This window comes from Sceloporus occidentalis, unplaced genomic scaffold (genome assembly GCF_023333645.1).
Source record: "Sceloporus occidentalis isolate IW3139 unplaced genomic scaffold, rSceOcc1.0.p SCAF_23, whole genome shotgun sequence".
NCBI lineage: Eukaryota > Metazoa > Chordata > Lepidosauria > Squamata > Phrynosomatidae > Sceloporus > Sceloporus occidentalis.
Window position 1 is genome coordinate 4,517,774 of NW_028317003.1, and position 25,469 is coordinate 4,543,242.

The 25,469-nt window shown below is 41.2% G+C and overlaps 1 non-coding gene across 1 annotated transcript; it reads right to left on the minus strand.

The window, feature by feature from the left end:
• Positions 1-3,136: 3,136 nt before the first annotated feature.
• On the minus strand, positions 3,137-3,264 carry LOC149300716 (small nucleolar RNA SNORA35). Its single transcript, XR_016272292.1, has one exon. It is a non-coding gene; the product is annotated as a small nucleolar RNA SNORA35 (small nucleolar RNA).
• Positions 3,265-25,469: the final 22,205 nt, after the last annotated feature.

A 25,469-nucleotide genomic window follows, 5' to 3' on the forward strand; every position in this document is an offset into this window, starting at 1 on the left:
TATCTCTGCTTGCCCCTGTTCAGTGGCCATTCATGTTCCTTCTCTGTGAGGCTTCACAGGTAACAAAGTAACAACGTTTCAGCTGTTCTGGTTATTTCAGTATCTGAGACCATAAAGGGATAAATATCAGAAACTAATACAAGGAAATAAATAATTATCTCACTTATCTCTGTCTTTCCTATCCTGTTTATTGACATTTTATATAATTTTCCCTGACTTATTTCTTGACCACCCAGGTTATCTTCAGAGGTTCAGACATAAAATCTTGCTGCTGTTTTCAAGGGATTCTTGGGTAATCTACCATGTCAGCATATGGAATATATCATGGTCCATACATGTTGTACCAGAGGACATATCAATTAAAAATGCACAATTGTACCCTTGCACATCTCAGACAGTGTTAAGACAAAAAAACTTAAAGTACAAATATTATCAAAATAAATAAATATACTATAATGTGAGCACACTGATGTCACCATTATATATCTGGTATCCATAACATATCAGATAGATGCCCAACTGATCCCTATTCATATGGAACTAATACCAGTGCAAACAAAAAGAATATTAATGAAGAGAAAAACTAAATTTATTATATATATATATATATATTTATATATATATATATAGATCTATATATATATATATAAATATAAACCTTCACTACTCCCAAATCCCTTAAGCCAGTAGTATTAAAATAGTACACTAAAGGGTACTATTTAAGAGATGGATGTTGCTCTAAAAAGATATATGTGGGGTATTCCAGTAATTAATATAAATTGGGCTATTGTTCAGCAGTGCAACCAACTGTGTAGAAGATTTTTTTGATGTGTAATTATTATTTAATATTTGAACATGTATTTGCGTTTTTTGTATTTCTTCAATATTTTCATCTGTTGAATATCAACTAATAATCGTGTATTTGAATTTATATGCTATATATTTCGCGTTATCTCTATTTCGATTGCAACATTGTTTTGTATGCAATCTAATATAGTGATATTTATAAATATATTTAGCTGCTTCTGTGATTATTGGATGAAAAAAAGATACTCAATACTAAAATCCATCGGTACAGAAGGGGTTTAAGGAAGGCGGTAGAAACATTATACCAAGATAGGAAATGAATTATATAATGTTGGCTGTGCCACATTTAGTGACAGATTTGCCCGGCATGAATCTGCTGTAGTAAAAACTCTGAAACAGTTGTCTGTGATTGACAATAATATATATGTAGTTTACCTAATCTTTCTCTATTAATTAATTAAGACTTTACCCCACTCACAGAGAATGCTATCGTCTTTCTCCAGAGGGGTCAGATACCAGAGTGTAGTGTGTGTATGTGCATGTGTGTTGGTATGAGTATGTAAGTCTTTGCAAATGTGTATAAAATGTGTCCCAGCGTGTATTTGAGTTACCAGGAGAGCGGCAGGGGGCCATTGGGGTGGCTGCCAAGTATAGTATCTGCCCCTGGTGCTAAATACGGAAGCAGTCTGGGGAGAAGGTCGAAAGATATTAAGAGTGAATGTTTGAATGGGAATGTAAAAGAGAGTGAAAGAGTGAATTTAATAATCTTGATATAACATAATGGATGTGGGCATGGTTAGGTTTGCGGCTCTGGTGGGTGGGGGGACCAGCATTTCCTCCTTGGACCCATGCAGCACAATGTCTTGTTCTTCCCTGGGAGAAACAGTCTTTATTAGCATTGCCATAAAGAATCAGATAAATTAGTTATTTGAGCAACTCTCCCAAAGTATCACATGGCTGACAATAGACGTTTATTAGAATAAAAATGATTGAAACAGGTTTGTTTCAATGCTAACCTATATTAATGTAATATCCGACTGAAACCAAGTATGCACGGTGTTTGACAGAATAATGTGGATTTAAGCATTACTTCCAACTAAGTCCATGATATAATTATTTTCAGATCTCTTGTTTCTTAAGCCCGTAAGGACCGGGCTTATTTTTCTTTATGTACCCTTTGGGACCCAGCCTGTTTTAACACTTTTGCGGTGTTCGTGTTTAAATGTAATTTTCTCCTCACCCATGTAGTGTACCCACACAAGTTATATGTTGGTTTTTTTTCTGGACAAGATGCGCTTTATTCAGATACCATTATTTTGATCATATAATCTAATTTACTATAAAAAATTATAAAAAAAAAACCTTTTATGACTTTTATTTGAAAAATCTTTTACACATCGACAAAAGCAAGTAAAAAAACCAGCTAAATAGATTCTACTATTTGTCCTGAGTTTAGAAATATCCAATGTTTTTATGTTTTTTTGTTGTTTTTTGTAAGTTATAGGGCAATAAGTACAAGTAACGTTTTATGATTTCCAAACCTTTCTTTCCAAATCTGGTCATTCTGCCTCCATCTCCTCTTTGGAACATCTTTGAAGCCGGTTCACTCAATTTTATTTTTGGAAACTAGACACTCCAAGGTATTTCAAATGCTGGTATTTTAACCTGTTCCATGCACTAATTATACAACCACACTTTGTCAAACTTTGTAATAGTATTTTTTTTTTTTTCACACAAATTGGAATTTAGTTATAAATACAAATATATATGGTGTATGTCCCTGTCAAACAACAACCCAATATGTGTTCAGCAACATCTCCTGAGTATGGCGATACCCCACATGTATAGGTTTGTCGGATTGTTTGGCTGGTAAAAGGCTACTTTTGGGACATGTGTAATTCAGGTTTTCAACACAGACTTTTAGCATCTGGTCATTCTGCCTCCATCTCCTCTTTGGAACATCTTTGAAGCCGGTTAACTCAATTTATCCCCATGAAACCATATCTTTTTGGAAACTAGACACTCCAAGGTATTTCAAATGCTGGTATTTTAACCCTTTCCATGCACTAATTATACAACCACACTTTGTCAAACTTTGTAATAGTAATTTTTTTTTTTTTCACACAAATTGGATTTTAGTTATACATATAAATATATATGGTATATGTCCCTGTCAAACAACACCCCAATATGTGTTCAGCAACATCTCCTGAGTACAGTGATACCCCACATGCATGGTTTGTCAGGTTGTGTGGGGGCTAAAACGTAACATTTGGGACATGCGTAATTCACGGTTTTAATTTGAAATTTTGACATCCGTTAAAAACTTTTTTGTACCCAACTTTCAGAAGGGGCAGGCTACAAGAAAGCCTGGCCTTTTTCCAAGAAGGGATTTGATCTAGCACCGTTAAGCGATTCCCTCATGCCATGGGAAAGACACAGAGGTCACTTGTGCAAATAAAGGCTCAAAAATGGTGCAGCAAAAAAAAATCTAAAAAGCAGTAAATGTACAAAAAAATAAAAAAAAATATAAAAGTGGAGCAGGAACAAACAAAAAAAAATAAAAAAATGGGCAGCTGTGTGGTACAGCTTGAAGCAGTTACCAAGGCAGAGTGCAGGTTCTCCAGGGCAATCTGGACAGTAGAACGTGGTATCCTTTCTTTGCCCCCTGCTTCTTCTTTGTAGGAGGAAGTCTAAAAATAAAATGGGTAGCCCCAATTCTACTAGACTCCGTCACCGCCCGGGGAACAGGTGCATCTTGGTACAAGATACCCGAAATAACTTGAAGTTGAAACTGCAAAAAAGACAGTTGCATTCCGGGATTTGCTTTTTTGTGCAACAAAAAAGCATTGTAGGTCGCAATTTGCATGATATAAATTGCAACCTTCTTGTACCAGGCCTTTGCCTTCCTCATAATGAGGTAGGGCTGTAGGAGTTGATCTGACAGATCAACTCCACCCATGTTCTTATTATAGGCCCTGATGCACACTGGCTTTCTAGTGACCCCAGCTCTGCCACGGACAGAACCTCCACAGTTCTCTCATCGTGGATGGTGGTCAGCATGCACACCTCTTTTCTGTCCATGAACTTCAATGCCAAGAGCTCCTCTTGACGTAGAGCTGAGGTCTCCCCCTTTCGTAATCGGGTTTGTGCCAGATCTTGTGGGAAACCCACGCCGTTCTTTCTAATAGTACCGCAAGCTACTGTGTCAAAACAACACAGCAGCCTGAACAAAGGGATGCTTGTATAAAAGTTGTCAACGTACAAGTGGTAGCCTTTGTTCATAAGTGGGAATATTAGGTCCCACACAATCTTGGCACTGGTGCCCAGATGTTCTGGGCAACCTGGAGGGTCAAGGTGGCTATCCTTTCCCTCGTATACCCGGAAATCCTGAGTATACCCAGTCCCGCTCTTGCAGAGCTTATACAATTTTATGCCATACCTGGAGCGCTTGGAAGGAATATACTGCTTGAATCCCAACCTTCCTTTATACTTCATCAGAGATTCATCCACGCAGATATCCCTTCCAGGTGTATAAGCCTCTGCAAACTTGGCAGCGAGATGGGTACTCAGGGAGCGGATTTTATAGAGCCTGTCAAACTGTGAGTGTTCCTTAAGGGGGCACAGGCTATTATAGCTAAAATGCATAAAATGAAGAATCATTTCATACCTTCTCCTACCCATGGACTGGGTGTAAATGGGGGTACTAAGGATGGGGCTGGTGCTCCAGTAGGAGCGGATGGAGGGTTTTTTTAATAATTCCCATCAGCATAGTTAACGCCAAGAATTTAAGAAATTCTGGCACGTCAATGGGGGTCCATGGCTGCTTTGCAAAATAGGAGTCGGGGTTAGCAGCACGGTACTGCTGGGCATAAAGGTTTGACTGGGAGACAATGTCTCCCAAGATATCTTCTCCCAAAAAATCTGCACAAACTGCAATGGGGTGAATCCTGTAACATCAATATTGATGCCAGGAATTGCAGTAAAAGGAGGGATAGCTGGCTTATACCTATTAGGTGCTACCCACTCCTCAGGTGCCCTGCCACCACTACTTGTGGCAGCGGACCCAGCAGCCACAGATACATCACTAGATGTATCTGTGAACTGACCAACATCAAAATCTGACGCTGTATCAGTGGCCTCAGAATCTGAGGCCAAAAAATCATACACCTCCTCCGCAGTATACCTGCGCTGCATCATTAACCCCTAGCAGGTAAAATGAAAAAGAAAAATATATATATATATAAAAATACAGTAAGTAAAAAAAGGTGCTAAAAATAATATAACAATATAAAATAAACCTGAAATAAAATGTGGATAAAATAAAAGGGCACAAACAGCAAAAAAGTGCTGATGTGCAATATCACTGCCTATGCAGTGATCAACAGTAAGGAAGGGGTTAAAAAGAAAAAGAGGGGCTCTTATAAGAGCCTTTTGTGTAAATGTTTATTTTTGATAAGATTTTATCAAAGTGTACCTGCTTTCTCAAAGCAAGTGATGGAGGGAGGCAGATCTTTACCGGTCAAAGGCAATGTTTATAAACATTGCCTTTGACTGAGCAAATCAAGATCACTCTCCTGAGTGATCTTAAGGCTTTGGGTGTCAATCAATGGATGCTGATAGCATCCAGCAACACCCCCTGAGTGATGAAAGCGATTTGTAATCGCTTCTGAGGCTACTGCCAGGAGAAGGGCAGCGCCATCTTGGAAGGCAAGGTAAGCATGGCGGCTCCCTGCCACTAGAAACTTCGTTTAAGAAACGATCAAAGGTCGTTTTTTCCACTAAGTTGGTGTTCTCGAAATGCCTCGATATCGAGGCATTTCAGTAACACCAACTAAGTGAAGGAAACGATTGCCGATCGCTTCCTAAACAATTTTACCGGCGACATGGCGCCGCCATTTTTAAACGAAACGCCGTCTTTTTTATTAACTATTATAAAGGCTCCGGGGAGCGATCTAACCACTCCCCGGCGTTTTTTTTCTGTGTTACTGAATGCCTCTATATCGAGGCATTACAGCAACACCATCTGAAAAAATTTAACGCCATGACGTGTCAGGCACGTCATAGGTCGTTAACTGACTGTTTTGCATGACGTGCCTGACCCGGCAATGGACGTTAAGGGGTTAAATGTCTACAAGAAAGTCATGCAACAAATAATTGGCAAGGTTTTTTTCCATGTTCATCAATGTCTCTAATGATAGATGACATCCTAGATTAATGGCAATATTGACAGGTGAGGTGTCTTGTCTATAATCCCAGAAATCATGCAGACATTGTAATGTTATCACTACTCACTGATTTAACTCTATATATACTGCAGATTCAGCAGATACTGGAAACAGAAGCAGGTAAGTAGTCAATGTTACAAGCGGAAGAAATAAGTATCGCTTTCAGATGTAGGTTTCCCAGATACAGCAGGGATTCCAAACATTTAAATCAGAGACGTGTTTGGAGCGGAAGATTCCTCCATACAGTGAAGGAACACAGAGTCTCAGAGTAAACATGGACTCCTCTCACCGGGTGCTTCTGTCAGGGGTTCAGGTATCCAGAATTACTGATAGGAACTCTTAGAACATGCAGTCTTGAAGCAAAGACTGAATCTTATTCTGGAGTTCAATTAGGGATTTTAGCTTTTTGGAATCTCTGGCCTGGATCTCAAATAAAGTGTAGTAGGATAGGGGGTAGTAAATTATTCTGGTATGAATTAGTAACATAGGATCCTACAGAATCCTGACAAATACTCTGTTATTCCATGCTCAAGAGGAACTTTCCATGGGACTTCTGCTTTGAGTCCTGTCTCATAAGCACTTTAAAACGATCCCCCTTACTCATACATGAAGCATAGTTTGTCAATCTTTAGTAGGATCAACATTGCACCTCTATAATGATGTATTTTCCCACTTCTCCTGTTTTGCGAAAGCAGAATTTCCAATTGGGAGGGTGTAACGGGAAACCCAGTACCCTTATTGTGTTCATAATAATTGGGTCAAACGCTCCCAACTCTCCATGTGACCTAAATAAATACATAATTTCCTGTATACATCTGTATTCTTGTTTTATTTTCCCAAACAAAATCTATTCTGGGTCATGAAATAAGTATTGAAGTTTTAAAGCCAGGGATCCACAGGTAATGCAGGATGCATGCGCACCGGAAGGCGGCTGCTCACTACTTTATTACATCAGATGATAATGAAGTATCAGTTAAGTATGACTAACGCCCTGCTAATAGTAACCAAAATATTTTCAATATGAGGAGCAGACTCGCATGGAGTCTCCACAGTCATGTAATACAACTAACAATGAACCGGATCAAAGAGTTAATGATATTTTAGGTTGTAAGCTCTTTTGAACAAGGTTCTCCTCACCGATCTTTTTCTGATGTCATCTTGTTATGTTACATACTTATTGTTATGTCCTGTCTACACTTTGTACAGTGCTGCAGAATCTGTTGGCGCTATATAAAACAATAAATAATAATGAGATATCTCATGATAAAGTTATATATTATAGCTTAGTAAATTGGTGTAGATTGGCTACAAATGATGGCATAAATACTAAAGATTTAGTTACATATAAATGTACAAATGTAGCAATATTCCCAAATAGCTAGCAAAATGTTTAAAAACCCAATGATGGAGCCATCAAGTTCGGGACACGAAAACCATCAATACAGCATAATGTAGAAAAACTGACAGTTTCATCAAACTCAGAGTATCAAAACTTCATGAAACAAGGATGGTCAGAATAGCTTCTGTTAAATATAGTGATACTCAGAACCACTTTAAGCCGAGATTCACTAATAATTAGTGTGATACTTTAAAACGTATAACTAGACTTGGGCACCGGCCAAGTCTTCGTATTCATCTTCATGTTTGTCTATGTGTAAAAAAACAAATTTGTATTCCACAAATATTTGCCCGTTCCCGTGTTCTTTTTGGGCAAATATTCTTGTACATTCTTCTTGTTCGTTTTGTGCCGTTTTTTTTAGCAGGGGTTAATATGGGGTAAATGCATTAAAAATACGCAGCAGCTTTGGCGCCAGGTCTTTAAAGATCCATAAGTGCGACTCTACTGGTCGCCAGCAGGGGCCTCTTCTTTCATCAACCGGGGAACTCAGATTCCTGTTCCTCCGAAGCCAATTTGCTCAGAACGGTTGGCACAGACTTAGACAACCACTCTGAGTAACTTAGCTTGGGAGGAACATGGAATTCTCTGTGTAACATGGAGACTGTAAGGTTTGTCTTACCAGAAGGAATCCGATATGCAGGACTGGAACACACTTGCTCAAAAACAGAACACACGCAAGGGGCCTGGTGAGGATAACAGGGCACTTGGTGGTGTAACTGTAAGCACGAGTGGTCAGAGGGCAACCGTTTAGCAGACCAGGGTCGGGACGCCAGAGGTACACGTAGTCGGGTCGGATAGCCAAGGTCAGGATGCCAGAGGTACACGTAGTCGGGTTGGATAGCCAAGGTCAGGATGCCAGAGGTACACGTAGTAGCAGGAAGAGCCAGGGTCAGGAAACCAGAGAAACACAGGAAGCCGTTTAGCAGACCAGGGTCGGATACCGGGAGTACAGGAACAAGATATATATATATATAGGATACGGGAGGAGCCCGGGGGGGCGTTCCCCGACGTCCGGGACGTGATCGCGTCCTGCGTCGCCATAGCGACGCAGCGGAATCCAGCCGGCGGTCAGCTTCATGAATATTCATGAAGCGGCCGCGTGCGCGAGCGGCTGCTTCAAGCTCCAGTCTGCGGTGCCGGCGTTTCTGCTGGGGAGGAGAAGAGGACGGCCGGGAGCTGCTTAAGGTAGGTGCCTTACAGGATCCCCCTGCAAGACGCGACCTCCGGGGGCGAGGATGGCCTGGCTTGAGAGGATGCAGTTTATGAAACTTTTGAACACATAATGGAGCATGAACTTGACTTGCCGGTTCCCAGGTCCTTTCTTCTGGGCTATATCCTTTCCATTGTATAAGGTATTCTAGATGCCCTCGACGGATCCTGGAATCTACCACTTTTTGTACCACGTATTCTTCAATCCCGTCGATGACCACTGGTGCAGGAGGAGGAGGTACCCGGTCAGGAAAAGGATTGGCCACCCAAGGTTTGACCAGCGATACATGGAAAAACCGGATGAATCCGACAGGTAGAGGGAAGTTTCACTGGGTTGATGATTTTCGTGATATTGTATGGGCCAATGAACTTAGGTCCCAGTTTCTTGGAAGGGATCTGTAGGCGCAAATGACTTGTGGACAGCCAGACTTTGTCGCCACAATGGTAAGTAGGGGGACTGGAACGGTGGCGGTCTGCATATGATTTGTAGGCCTTTCTGGCCTTGATTAAGTTTTGCTTCAGGACTTGAAATTGTCTTGTTAGCACGGTGACTCGATCCGAGATCCCGGGAATCGTAGGTTCGGTTGGCAGACCTGGAATCATGATAGGATGGTAACCATAGTTTGCGAAGAATGGAGACATCTTTATAGATCGCTGTGTTTGATTGTTGTAGGTGAATTCTGCGGAAGGGAGAAATTGGAGCCAATCATTCTGAAGGTGCGTGGTGTAACATCTTAAGTAATGCTCTAATATTTGATTTAGACGTTCGGTCTGACCGTTGGTTTGCGGATGAAAGGCCGTGGACAAAGTGGGACGAATGTGCAGCTTGCGGCAGAACACCTTCCAGAAACGAGATGTGAATTGCACTCCACGGTCTGAAGTGATAGTTCGTGGTAATCCATGAAGCCGGAACACTGTATCAAGGAACAAGGTGGCTGTGGTGGAAGCGGAAGGAATGCCAATTGTGGGAATAAAATGTGCCATTTTGGTGAATCTATCGATCACCACCATGATTGTGTCGTGTTTCTTGGAGGGTGGTAGATCGACAATAAAGTCCATAGAAATTTTAGACCAGGGAACCGAAGGAATAGGTAATGGGCGGAGAAGGCCCGTTGGTTTTCTACGGAGGGTCTTGGTACGAGCGCAGGTAGTACATGAACGGACAAACGAGGTCACATCTTGGTCTAGCGAAGGCCACCAGACGTCGAACGAGGTCTGTAGTCTTCTTAATGCCCCCATGTCCGGAGAGGAGAGAATCATGGCATGCTTGTAGAACCTTTAAACGGGCCGGGGTCGGTACAAATATCTTATCACGGTAGTATAATAAGTTTCGGGTACGACGAACCGGAGGATTGGTTCTCGGAACTACGGCTCTGCGGGATAAGGAGCGAATGAAGTCCATGAGAGATGGTTGGTGTGTGAGGAAGAGGCTGGAAGGAAGAATAGTATCCGGATGAGTCTCGGGACAACTCGATACAGTAGGTAACCGAGACAAGGCGTCTGCTTTGGTATTACGGGATCCAGGGCGATACGTGATATGTAGGTTAAATCTCGTGAAAAAGAGAGCCCACCGAGCCTGTCTGGGGCATAGACGCCGTGCGGAGCGAAGATACTCCAGGTTCCGGTGGTCAGTATATACCGTTACTGGATGTTGAGTCCCTTCTAGCAAATGACGCCAGGTGTCCAGAGCCTGTTTGATGGCCAGTAGTTCTCTGTCCCCCACACTATAGTTCATCTCGGCCGGGGTGAGTTTACGCGAGTAGTAGGCCACAGGATGCAAATTTTGTTTCTCCCCATGTCGTTGGGACAGAACTGCTCCTACCGCTAGATCCGAAGCATCCACCTCCAAATGGAACGGTTCCGCCACCATGGGTTGAATAAGGATGGGAGCAGTGGTGAAGTGTTGTTTGAGAGCGTCAAACGCATTCTGTGCTTCCGGTGTCCAGGCAAAACGGGAGTATTGACGAGTCAACTTGGTGATGGGCGCGATAACATGAGAGAAGTTTCCAATAAATTTGCGATAATAGTTTGCAAAGCCAATAAAACGTTGGACCCCTTTTTTATCAGAAGGTACTGGCCACTCCAAGATAGCTGACACCTTTTTAGGATCCATCTGTAGGTTTCCAGGCGTAATGATGAATCCCAGGAATTCTACCTGATCAGCTTCAAATTGGCATTTTTCCAGCTTAGCATAAAGGTGATGTGTGCGTAGACGGTCGAGAACCATTTTGACCTGGTCGCGGTGATCAGATAGGTTTGACGAGAATATGAGAATATCGTCCAGATAGACCACCATAAAGACATCCAGATAGTCCCGAAAGACGTCATTTAAAAAATGTTGGAAGGTAGCAGGGGCATTGCAGAGCCCAAAGGGCATGACAAGATATTCGAAATGTCCATATCGACTTCGGAAGGCGGTCTTCCACTCATCTCCTTTACGTATGCGGACCAAATTATAAGCCCCTCGGAGATCAATCTTGGAAAAGATCCGCGCAGTTTTGAGTCGATCCAGGAGTTCAGGAATAAGAGGTAACGGATATCTGTTTTTAATGGTGATCTTATTTAGTTCCCGATAGTCTACACATGGTCGCAGACTCCCATCTTTCTTTTCTACAAAAAAGATTCCTGCGCCTGCTGGAGAAGTGGAAGGTCGGATGAACCCTTTAGCTATATTTTCTTGGATATAGTCCTTAAGGTGCTGTAATTCAGGTTCTGATAATGGAAATATCCTGCCGAATGGGATGGGAGCGCCAGGGAGGAGATCAATGGGACAGTCATAAGTCCTTTGGGGAGGAAGTGTATCAGCTCCCTTCTTATCGAAAACATCACGGAACTCTGCATATTGTTTAGGAATACGTGGATCAGGAGGAGGAGGCGAACAATCAGGAAGCAATAGAAGTGTAGGGTGGTCTGTCCGGCATTGATTGCGGCAAAACAGGGATTGGAAGGAGAGGGTCCCCTTGGACCAATCAATTGCAGGATTATGGAGTCTTAGCCAGGGTAGGCCAAGAATTACTGGAAACATGGGTGACGGAATAAGGTCAAAGTTCAAGTATTCCGTATGATTATTCCCCAATAGAGCATGAAGTGGTGATGTTTCGTGTGTAACGGGTCCAGTAGACAGGGGGGACCCGTCGACCACTTGTATATGTATGGGAGCTGACTTAATTGAAGTTGGTATATGCAGTTGCTTGGCAAAGTCCTGGTCCATGAAGCAACTGCTGGCTCCAGAGTCGATGATAGCAGAAACGGTGGTAGAATTATTGGTCCACTGTAAAAACAAGGAGATGTACAGGTGAGGAGAACCGTCCTTAGGGAAGGAACTTAGGCAAACTTTATCAGGTGCAGGCTTACCCCTGGGAGGGCGTCGCGGACAGGTAGATATCAGATGTCCAGGTTCACCACAGTATAGACACAGATTGTTCCTCCGACGACGGGCCTTCTCGGCTTCTGATAGTGGGCCACGTGCCACTCCGATCTGCATAGGTTCTTCTGGAGGGGGCATGATCGCTGGAAACTGGAGAGGAGGACCGGTAGGAACCGTAGGAGCAGTATGAACCATAGGAGGGAAGTGGCCTCTCGGGGTAGGAATGGCTGAAGCTGCGCGTTCCAGGTGTCTTTCCCGAAATCTGCGGTCAAGCTGTATGACCAGGTGTATGAGGTCTTCTAAGGAATCAGGAATGCCCACGCGAGCCAGTTCATCCTTCAATCCTTCGGCCAAACCCAGACGGAACTGATCTAACAGTGCTGGTTCGTTCCACTTGCTTTCCATAGCCAAGCTTCGGAATTCGGTCACGTATTCCTCTACTGGCCTCTTCCCTTGTCGTAAAGCACGTATGGCAGCATGAGCAGAGGTAGTGCGAAAAGGATCGTCAAATAAAGTGTCCATAGCGTGACTGAATTCGGTCCATGAGTTCAGGACTGGATTATTGGTGCGCAGTAGATGGTGAGCCCAGATCTGTGGTTCCCCTGATAATAAAGAAATCACAGTTCGTACCGTCACATGGCGTAGGTTCTGGGTTGGAGAGAGAACAGGATTTGGCAGGACGTCATGAAGGTACGATAACTGGCTCTGTCTCCTGAGAAGCGCTCGGGAAGAATAGCCTTGGGTTCAGGAGTAGCAGCAGCAGCAGAGGCCCCCTCCATTGGTGGAAGCGGAGCGGGAGCAGGAGATGGTGCCCCAGGGCCAGGGGGGTTAGTTTGCAGTTCATGAAGCTGGTGCTGCATATGCGCATGGCTGGCTTGGAGGTCCTGGAAGGAGCGAGTAAGTGCAGTAATCTGTCCAGCGATGGCTGCAAGAGCATCAGAAATTCCTGCGGATTCCATGTCGAGGCTCAGTTATTCTGTAAGGTTTGTCTTACCAGAAGGAATCCGATATGCAGGACTGGAACACACTTGCTCAAAAACAGAACACACGCAAGGGGCCTGGTGAGGATAACAGGGCACTTGGTGGTGTAACTGTAAGCACGAGTGGTCAGAGGGCAACCGTTTAGCAGACCAGGGTCGGGACGCCAGAGGTACACGTAGTCGGGTCGGATAGCCAAGGTCAGGATGCCAGAGGTACACGTAGTCGGGTTGGATAGCCAAGGTCAGGATGCCAGAGGTACACGTAGTAGCAGGGAGAGCCAGGGTCAGGAAACCAGAGAAACACAGGAAGCCGTTTAGCAGACCAGGTCGGATACCGGGAGAACAGGAACAAGATATATATATATATAGGATACGGGAGGAGCTCACGTAATACGGACAGAACCAGTATAACTGAGCACTGTGGATACTGTGCTCGAGGTTTAAATAGCCCGGGGGGGCGTTCCCCGACGTCCGGGACGTGATCGTGTCCTGCGTCGCCATAGCGACGCAGCGGAATCCAGCCGGCGGTCAGCTTCATGAATATTCATGAAGCGGCCGCGTGCGCGAGCGGCTGCTTCAAGCTCCAGTCTGCGGTGCCGGCGTTTCTGCCGGGGAGGAGAAGAGGACGGCCGGGAGCTGCTTAAGGTAGGTGCCTTACAGAGACTCTGTGTAAGGACACTGGGTGCCGGATCAAATAGGAGTCTTGATGCAGGGGCAGGTTCAGATTCAGAGCATGGCTGTAGGCAGGCTGATGATATATCCAGTTCTGGGCTGTGTGCCACTTTCGCCTTAGTCTTTCTTTTGGGTACCATCTATAGGTGTTCTGAGAATTAGCAGGAATTCAACAAGGGGTGACAAGCTTATTACAGGCAGGAAACTGGAAGCGCACCAGTAAGGTAATAGGTAGGAGCACGGCTTGAAACCCCTCTGGCAGGGCACACGGCTTGAAACCCCACTGGCAGGGCACACGGCTTGGAAGCCCTCAGGCTGCATAGAGAAGGTAGGCTAAATCCAGTGGGACAAGGGAGATTAGCTAGAAGATATGAGCATGAAGATTCTTTGTGTTGTGCTTCTTCATCTTCATGTACGTTTACCCGCCGCCATATTACTTTATTTGGTTCTTTTTCATGCTCTCCTGAATATGAAAGAACAGGTCTGCTGATAACCGTTACTGTATGGGTAATCCAGCAGGTGTCTTGTATATCAGGGATCTCTTACACAAACACTTCTCGGCGTCACAGAGAGGGAATGTTTTATCTGGTTCATCACTTGTTTGTTACCCAAATCAAGAGCAGGTATGCATTCAACACATAAACAACCTGAGAACACCCTATTTTACATAATAATATATATTTTATTTCAATATTGTTTTTAGTTACACGCAGATTATTAAGGGTATTAGCAAAAGTCTATAAGGTAGTAGGCAGAATAGCATGAAGATAACAGTAACAGTTTTTTAGTCGTTGAGCTGCACTGAAGGATTTGTCATCATCTAGATTATTCCTTAAAGTGCATAAAACCAACAGTAACAATAAAAGGGTTAAACCCGCCAACAGTGCTGAGTTTCATCTGCACCCAGGATTCTACAGTAATCATGTCACATAGAGGAGGTAGTTATCTAAAAGGTAGTGTTCAATAATGTATGGGTAAAATCAAATAAAACAAATGAGGAAATAAAAAATAAAATTAGCCTTTTTTCAATTTCCATACATGTTTAAATGCCTTCATTGTTTTAGCCTCAACCACGTCTGATGGGACCCTGTTCTATTTATCTACTACCCACTTGGTAAATCATTGGGGGAATGATAATACCGTGTAAGTAGCAAACTACTATCTCTGTACGTCATAACAGACAAGACCAGGCAGGCTACGCCCCCCGATGTGGTCTGTCCTTCAATGTCCAACGTGGCGTAATCCATGGTGATCAATGATCATGTTATTTGTGGAGACTTTAAAGGACCAATCATGATTACAACATTTTTAGATTTTTTTAAATTTAATATATGTTAATCCTCTCTGACATAATACCCCCCCTCCCCCCAAGCATTTCTTCCCCCATCTTCAATCTCTTCTCCAATCCCATGACCTGTGGATAAAGAGAAGACATGAAATGAAATCAATAAAAGAGACACTATAACTATATATAAAGTTATTTACACGTCTATAATTATAAACAGAGAAAGTCTCTGGAACTCCAACCCCATCATTTGTCGGTGATATTTGGCCGAGCAGACTGTAATGGGGAGTAGGGCTCTGCTCAAATGCGCTAATCATCAAGAATAAAGATGCATCCATATTTAAAAATTCACAAGTCAATGAAACTTACTATAAAGTGTCCATGGGCTCCTCCTCGCACATTCTGGAAAGGACAGTTGAGAATAATAAGTAGGCATTTATTGTTACTTCACTTATTTAATATCATACTTCTTTTCAAATGAAGCAGCCGTCTGACTGCTGGAGAGATGTATAAACTATTGATCAGAGGTATAGATCAGACATTTAGTTGATCCAATGTGATATCAACTGAACATTAGCTATATCCCAAAATTAGAAGAGTCCATAACACTTACTTATTAATCCCCTTGAGTTCTTCATTTGATGTTCTGGAAAAGACAGTAGAGTCAGAGGTTAGTAACGGCTTGATTTATAAACTAATACTCTGATATGTATCTTAGACCTTTACCCTAAAATTATAAGTGTCCATAACACTTACATATCGATTTCCATCGGTTCTTCAGGATCCAATGGTCTGAGAAAGACAGTAGAGAAGAAGGTTTGTAATAAAATGGAAACAAACAACTTTTCACCCTTTTTTGTTAATAACCACAAAAAGATGGCAAACATGAAACCTACCTTGGTTTTGGATTCTTGAAGCTATAGATGTTGCTGGAAAGAACGCAAAAACTCCATGTCAGTTTGGAATTATTAGATATTCTTACCATTCTCTTTAATAGAAATGGATATCCATAGAGAATTTTGTGTTTGTTGTCTTATTATGTATGGGGAATAAATAGGCTAGAATTATAGCCCAATTATATCCCTCTGAAATGAGCTGCATGCTAGCCTAGGTGTTTTTCTATGTGAATTTTTATGAAACATGTAGAACCGGGCAATGTCTAGGACAGAACCATAAAAGCTTATAAAGAGCCTTATGGATTTAATATGAAGTAACAGGGAAAGCCTGGATCTACCCTATATATACAATTGAATAGTTAAAGTTTTGAGTGCATACATCATGACATTTCAAATAAGTAAAGCCTAAATTTGTTTCATTTGTTACCCGTCTTACCTGTCGTACATGAACTGTGGGGCCTTTAAGACTGGTCTGATTCCGTTATTAGCTTTCCTATTGAGGGCAAAAACAGATCAAAGAGTGAATATAATATTGTGCGTTCCTTGGTATAAATAATTGTTATGAACCCATTACGAGAATGTTTCTTATAAGTAAACCCTAAAGAACAAACATTTATTGGTTACTTACCCGGCGTCCATGAGCTGTGAAGCCCTTGGGACTGGTTTGATCCCATCATTAGCTTTCCTATTGAGGGAAAAAAACAAAACAATAAGTGAATAGGATATTGTTGTGCTCTCCTTGTTATAAATAATTGCTATGAACCCATTACAAGAATTTTTCTTATAGATCAACACCCACAGAATGTGTCTGTAAGAATGAAGTAAAGGAAAACAAGGTATATCTGCATATTGCCAGCTGATACATTAGTTGAGGTGACTGGTAAGTAGAAAAACAAATTATTTTTATTGTATCTTCTGTAGTGTTAAAAGTTTTGTTGGCCTATTCATATAACACAGAATCCCTATCTGTTGTGGGGTACACTAAAAATAAAAAAGCAAGGGGATCAGTTTTGAAGAAGAAATCTCTAGGGTTTTGGACTGGGCCATAAAAGATCCTAAGGAGCTTTATGAGTTTAATAGGAATTAATAAAGTAAGCCTGGATCTACCCTATATGTACATTGGAACAGTAAAAGTTTTGAGCGCATACATATCGACATTTCAAATAAGTAAAGCCTAAATTTGATAAGAACAAACATTCATTGGTTACTCACCCATCGTATACGAACTGTGGGGCTTGTAAGATAGATTTGAACCCATCTTTAGCTTTCCTATTGAGGGCAAAAACAGAACAAAGATTGATTAGAATATTCTTGTGTGCTCCTTGGTATAAATAAGTGTTATCATCCCATTAGGAGAATGTTTCTTATAAGTAAAGCATAAAGAACAAACATTTATTGGTTACTTACTCGGGGTCCATGAGCTGTGGAGCCCTTGGGACTGGTTTAAGTCCACCATTAGCTTTTCTATTGAAGGGAAAAACAAAACAATAAGTGAATATATCAATAATTGTTATGAACCCATTACAATGATGTGTCTTAAATAATAAATAATGTTTTCTGATTTACAAATTATTTTTATTGTATCTTCTGTGGTGTTAAACGGTTTGTTGGCCTATTCATATAACACAGCATCCCTATCTGTTGTGGGGTACACTAAAAGTAAAGAGGGGGATCAGGGTTGAATCTACACTATACGTACATTGGAATAGTAAATGTTTGGACCGCATTCATCTCCACATTTCAAAGTAAACCCTAAGCAGCAAACATTCATTGATTACTTACTTGGGGTAAATGAGCTGCGGAGCCCTTAGGACTGATTTGATCCCATTGTTAGCTTTCCTATCGTGGGCAAAAACAGAACATAGAGTGAATAGAATATTGTTGTGCTCTCTTTGGTATAAATAATTGCTAGGAACCCATTACAAGGTTGTATTTTAGATATCAACAGCCCCAGGAATTGTCTGTAAGAATTGAAGAATGAGAAAAAAACATCAGTCTGCATATTGCCATGTCAGCAGGGAAAATGATCCCTGCAGACATGCAATAAATAATGTTTTCTGATTTTTTTTATTTTATATTCTGTAGTGTTAAATGGTTTGTTGGCCTATTCATATAACACAGAATCCCTATCGGTTGTGGGGTACACTAAAAATAAAAAAGGGGATCAGGGTTGAACATCCATAGAAGAAATCTCATTGGAATTGGCAACACCATAGCCTTAATAATGAAGGAATTAGGGTTATGTATAAAAAGTGATGTTTCAGCAAAGCTATGGGAATGGCCATATCATTTGTAACATTCTATTTCTTGCTATGGCAACCATGTTTTGTACAACAAACATTGGACCTATCTGCCTAAACGCCAAAGCCCTCCTTTAAAAGTTTATATATTTTACTGCCATTAGTGGCAAAAAAAGAATTAGTGATGAATTAGTGTTTCAGAGATGGTGGGACTCGCGTCACTTGCTGTTTGTCCCATTCATCTGTCCCGATTATCTCTTGTGGCGAAACCCATTGAAACTATTTAACGTGTGTTGATACCACAGAACCTGCTGGTGCTCTGTAACTACAATGTGATGTAGTTCTCATATTATGTGCTAAATAAATATGTATTTTATCTGCCCACGTGATATTCTGATGGAAAAATGATGCCCTGAATATACAATTCCCACAGCACAGGATTCAAAAATCATCCTAAAATATATTTCCCTGCAACCCTTTCTTCTCTTACCCGGCCTCTGGAGGCATCCTGGAAATATTAATGGTGTTCAGCCACATTTTTCACACGATTATTAAAACCGCTTCTGCTGTCTCCTCAGATAAACAGATAGTGAGTCTGGTGGCAGCGGTCAACAAATCAGTTGGCAGGCAACTGATGTCATAATTGGTTAGAACAGAGCCGGCCTTAGGCGTTGTGGCGCCCTGTGCGGACTACTCCTCTGGCGCCCCCCCTCACTACCCCCCCTCTCTGCCCCTTCAAACTACCCCCCCATGCCCCTTCAAACTACCGCCCCTCAAACTACCCCTCCCCTCTGCCCCTTCAAACTACCCCCCCGTCCATTCAAACTACACCCCCCCGTCCCTTCAAACTACACCCCCCCGTCCCTTCAAACTACACCCCCCTCTGCCCCTTCAAACTACACCCCCCTCTGCCCCTTCAAACTACACCCCCCCCTCTACCCCTTCAAACTACACCCCCCCCTCTGCCCCTTCAAACTACACCCCCCCCACTTACCTTGTTGCCGGAGTCCTGCGGTGAGAGCGGGAGGCATCCGTCTTCTTGCTCTGCCGCGGTGCCGGCATTTCATGTTGAGAGCCGGAATAGTCCGGCGCTCAACATGAGATGCCGGCACAGCGACGGAGTCACGGAGAGTAAGGGGCGCCGAGCGGTTGCCGAGAACTTCACGAGCAACCGCTCGGCGCCCCTGACCGGGACTTAGATTTAAACATCGGGTTTTTTTTAAAACTTTATTTAACATGAATGATGTTAAATAAAGTTTTAAAAAAACACACAAAAAAAAACCAGATGCTTTAATCTAAGTCCCGGTCAGGCGCCCCTGCAACCATGGCGCCCTGTGCGGTCGCACAGGTCGCACACCCCTAAGCCGGCCCTGGGTTAGAACCCCACAGAGGTGCATGAGGATCCCCATGTTAACATCATATGGATATGCCATGTAAATAAAAATATAATAGGAGAAGCCTGGGGGCAATAGGAATTATAAGTGCTGAGGTGATGTTTAATACAGCAGAAGAAATGGAGATAGTTTATTATGATTCAGTATTCTTACCCACAGCTTAGAATATCTCCAAAGAGATGATAGCGATGATAATGATGAGGATAAAGCCTAAGTTATGAGATACTGCAGAGCCTTTTTGGACACAGAAAGGAAATTACACTATTTGGACTGTAACATAGACCTTGGAGACTTTTAATCTCCAAGTGACTTATTCACTAAAGCTGCAGTTTACAGCACAGTGACAATGTTAGCACACAATGCAAGTTTAGCCGGCAGGTAAGGCTTAGGAAGCCTTGGATAATTTATAGTTTAAATAAAGAGTCAACTTTCAAGATTTCTCATCAGAATTTGGTTGAGGTTAATACAATAAGATAATGTAGCCATTCCTGGGACAGGCATACTTTTTTCAGATTTTAAGATGAAAAGTACTGATTAAGCTTTAAGCCCCTTATATGCATTTACCAACATCTTCACATTAGAATATCAGTCTGATGGGTCTATGTGGAAATATACATGTCTATATATGAGATGATGTACTTACATACTGTATTTATGCATTTTACATGCACAGTCTTTATAGTAAATATATATATATATATATATATATATATATATATATATGCAACATCTATAAAACTGAACATCCATAACCGGCTTCCTCCATCGGTTCTGCATTACACCCATCCAGCACCCTAGAGGCAGCTGTAACGACCTTCACTTTAATCTCTCCACCATCTTGAGCAGATTGTAGGAAGGAGATGCGTTTTGCAATGACTTCACCAATAACAGTTGTGTTCCCAGTTGCATTTTTTGGTTTAGGATCCAAAGAAGACAACGTGTAACATGTAGGGTCCAAATGAAATCTTATTTTTGGCCTCCACATGGGACAGGATCAGGATATATTTAGGATTTTTTATGTACATTCTGAGAAATCTACTGCATCTCTACTATTTACAGCAGGGTTATATACGTTCTTTCACAGGAAGCTGCAGATTCTGATTTTGAATAATAAAATATATCGTTATATCAGTAATTCATTTGTTACAATTTCTGCTTTCACCACCATCATCATCATATGCTATATAATTATATATCTATATAAAGAAAAAATGTTATAGCTATCATATAAAAAAATTCAGTGTCAATGGTGTCCATGATGTATTATAATTATTCACGCATTTGGCGTTTCAGCTCACGGGAATGATGTTCTTGGTAGGTGGTAAAACCGGATGCCTAAAAGTTTCCCTGCCAGCTGCTTTTGGGCTTCATATGTATGTCTTTAAGATGAAATGTTTGGGTGGTTGGTGGGATTGTGGTTGTATCTATTATCTCTGCTTCCCCCTGTTCAGTGGCCATTCATGTTCCTTCTCTGTGAGGCTTCACAGGTAACAAAGTAACAACGTTTCAGCTGTTCTGGTTATTTCAGTGTCTGAGACCATAAAGGGGTACATATCAGAAACTAATACAAGGAAATAAAGAATTATCTCACTTATCTCTGTCTTTCCTATCCTGTTTACTGACATTTTATATAATTTTCCCTGACTTGTTTCTTGACCACCCAGGTTATCTTCAGAGGTTCAGACATAAAATCTTGCAGACTTTTCCAAAGGATTCCTGGATGTCCTCATCGTGTGCTGCTAACTCTACCATGTCCCATGTGGTTTATCTACTATAAGATGAATGAGACAAATACTTGGTTTGTCACAAATCACTAAGTAGACATATTCATTGAATGTATTACTGGCTTTGGATAGCCTCTTCACCACTTTGACTAACAGTGGTGTAGAGGCTGAAAGTTGGTTACAAGGAATTTTCTGAGTGGAAAAAGTTTATTCTAATTTCATCAGTAACCAAACTTCGTTCTTTTGAAAACGTATGGACCAAAAACAAAACTGAGAATTTTTCCATATATTTTTTGATCCATTTGTATAATTTCCAGTGCATATATTTCACCAATTAATTTATCAATAATAACACAATAAATTACTGATTTTAAGATTTAGTTAGCAAATGTTCAGATATTGTTAAAAAATACATTTCTCTCAGTATTTAAAAACCAAAATAACAAGCAGCAAAACAATTTGTTAACAACCTTCTTTTCCTGTAGGTAACCTTTTGCACCCAGTCCTTGATTGTTCCCTGTGGAGTTTGCTAATATTTAATAAGCAGCACCTGTTACATTTATTGGGATCTCAGATGCTGACAGGTTGTTGCTCTTTACCTAATCTATGTCTCTGCAACATTTTATTTTTTGTTCAATGCTTTTGTGAACAATTGTAGGACCATCAAAATGTTGTAAGGTCTGTTGACGTTGGTTCTCTTTATTGAATCGGTATGTTTCTGACTAATGGTACCCCGCTGTTTACTATGTCTGCTGACATCTTATTCCCCTTCCATTAATAAAAATAAGATAAACAAAAATGTACTGTGCTCTGAATGCTTAACACATGTACCCACTTGGAACCTTAACCAATTTTTCTGCAGTTTTGCAATAAGTTTTCAATGGTTTTGAAGAAAAAATAATTTTAGTTAAAAAAGAAGCTTTTAAATCCAAATACACATGATAATAAGAGCAAAATATACATCACATACAGTGAGAATTTCTATTATTGTTATTATTATTATTTAAATTTGATTTTCCAACGTCAGTCATTTTACCATATGAATCTTCAGAATTTTCCTTTTTGCCTTCTCCCACATTATCACCCATAAACCCATCCCTGGGAACTTTCTAAATGGCCTCACCCTGAAAATCTTCAAATATTAACTTTTAATAACTCATTGTGAAGGTTCTATGGCGTGACTTGGGAAATGTGTCCCCCAAATGGCTCTAATGTAGCCAGTAGAAAACAGAATATCTCAACAAAAATAGGTTTCTTGGTAAAGCCGAACTGGATGACCCCCTCAGGGACACGGGATAAAGGATGAAAAGGTCAAAAATAATGTAATACTGTCTCTTAAAAATATCTGTATACAATTTATTATAAAATAACTCACAAACAAACATGCACTGAGGACCAGCTCAAGCGCAAAATGTGTATCAATAAAATTAGGATAACTGGAACCTCGGTACGATAAAGTGCTCTTCAAGAAATAATGCAGAATATAATTAAAGAGTTTGTGATACTTTAAGCACCGCTTTTGAGTTATGCAGCTATTATGCCAAGGTACTGGAAGAAAATATACTTAGGGTCAAGGGCAAATACAGAGCCTAACCTCTGGGGGGGCATTAATGCTAATTCACTAACATTCACAAAGACACACTCACATCTAGATACTCACACTAACACAATCCGATACTCACACAAATCTAGACATTCAGCACTAACACACATGCACATAAACTAATACAAAAACACAGACACACAAGGTAACAGAACCAGACACTCACACTAGAATAAACCCATGACACTTACACTAATACAGACTCACATCCTGACGCTCACATGACAGGGGTAGCCTCGACTCTCGGGCTATGTCATCCAGATAACCACCCCCCAATAAAACACAGACACGAAATGTGGGATGAATAAAGGCCACAGCCAATTTATTAACGTCATTGCCACGCAACCTGTAAACATAAAAAGGTGCATTAACACGGCAATGACCCAAATACCATAAACACCCGTAAGCTTGCCAGGACCAACCGGGGCCGAACCGTAAGCATAACCGTATGGGAGGGCATACCATGATGCCCCTCCCCCACCTGAGGTTCCAGCAACCGCCCAGCCAGGAACCTCCCACCGAGACTTGAACACCAGTGGCAATAACCACATAACACCCCCCGGCAACCTGGCAAGCTACCGCCCCCCCGGCTGTGACAAAATCCTGAAACAAAACAAAGAAAATTAGTAACAAGGTCACATATCCACATGAAACATCACAAAATAAAGGGAGGGAGGGTGGGACAAACACACCGGGTATGCTGGCACAACAAAAAGCCCCGAACCCCCTTAAGCCCCATCCTTATATACCCCCTTCACTTCCTCCCCCTCCCCACTGAACTTTCTATGACCCCCTGACCTAGCCCTGCTCTGCATCCCTGTCAAGGCCCCTTCCGTTCCATTCTGACTACACGGGCATCAATAACGTAACTGGGCACTCACACTAATATGTATGTATATACATGTACACTAACATACTATATATAGACACACGTAGATATATGCCCACAGATACACACTAACATACAAATTAACATATCCACACATACTCACACTAACAAAGCCAGATACACGCACATACACACACACAGTAATATACCCAGACATGCAACTCCCTTATTCTGTGAAGCCTCAGCCTGTCTACCGAGGGGGACACATCACAACCCATCTCTTTATTAAAATTAGGGAAATAAGGAGCTAAGTCTGGGACTCAAGAAATATATACTGAAAGAGGAGCACAGCTTTGCTAGAAGGTCTCCAGACCCTCTAGAGAACTCTGGCTCCACTTGCAGGTTGAATACAGGTACTGCATTTAACCATGCAAGTCAATGGAGCCCAGCTTTCTAATCACATATATTATATATTATAATTATTCACGCATTCGGCGTTTCAGCTCACGGGAATGATGTTCTTGGTAGGTGGTAAAACCGGATGCCTAAAAGTTTCCCTGCCAGCTGCTTTTGGGCTTCATATGTATCTTTAAGATGAAATGTTTGGGTGGTTGGTGGGGTTGTGGTTGTATCTATTATCTCTGCTTCCCCCTGTTCAGTGACCATTCATGTTCCTTCTCTGTGAGGCTTCACAGGTAACAAAGTAACAACGTTTCAGCTGTTCTGGTTATTTCAGTATCTGAGACCATAAAGGGATACATATCAGAAATTAATACAAGGGCTTAAAGAACGATTACACTTTTCTCTGTCATATCCTGTTTATTGGCATTTTATGTCATTTCTCTTGACTTTTTTCTTCACCACCCAGGTTATCTTCAGAGGTTCAGACACAAAATCTTGCTGCTTTTTTCAAGGGATTCCTGGGTAATCTTATCGTGTACTGCTAACTCTACCATGTCCCATGTGGTTTATCTACTATCGGTGGAATCAGACAAGTATCTGGTTTGTCTGTTTTCCATGGTTTGGCAATGCACAAATTACTAAATAGACATATTCATTGAATGTATTACTGGCTTTGGATAGCCTCTCCACCACTTTGATTAACAGGGCTACCATGGGCTTCCTTTCTTTTTCTTGTTCCATGATATGGGTCAGCATATGGAATATATCATGGTCCATACATGTTGTACCAGTGGACATATCAATTAAAAATGCACATTTGTACCCTTGCACATCTCAAACAGTGTAAAGACAAAAAAACATAAAGTATACAAAAATTATCAAAATAAATAAATATACTATAATGTGAGCACACTGATGTCACCATTATATATCTGGTATCCATAACATATCAGATAGATGCCCAACTGATCCCTATTCATATGGAACTAATACCAGTGCAAACAAAAAGAATAATAATGAAGAGAAAAACTAAATTATATATATATATATAGATATATCTATCTATCTATATATATATATATATCTATATATATATCTATATATATATATATATATATATTGTCAGATATTTTATGATAGAAAACATGTATTCCACATATTCTGTATTTTACATGAACACAAAATGGAGTCAGATCCATTTTATTTTATCATATAGTGATTATTTCTTTTTGTCATTGTTCCCTTTATAATTGAGAACAAAGGAGTATTCATGTATAATGATGTTTCAGCGTATATATGATACAATTAATGTTATCTTCCATGAGAAAGTTAAGGAGTAGACGCTGCATATCTTTAGAAATGTAACTTGGAATGGGGGATACATGGTAAGACTACCAAGGCCTGAGTTACTATCTAGGAGGTAACACCTGGTGA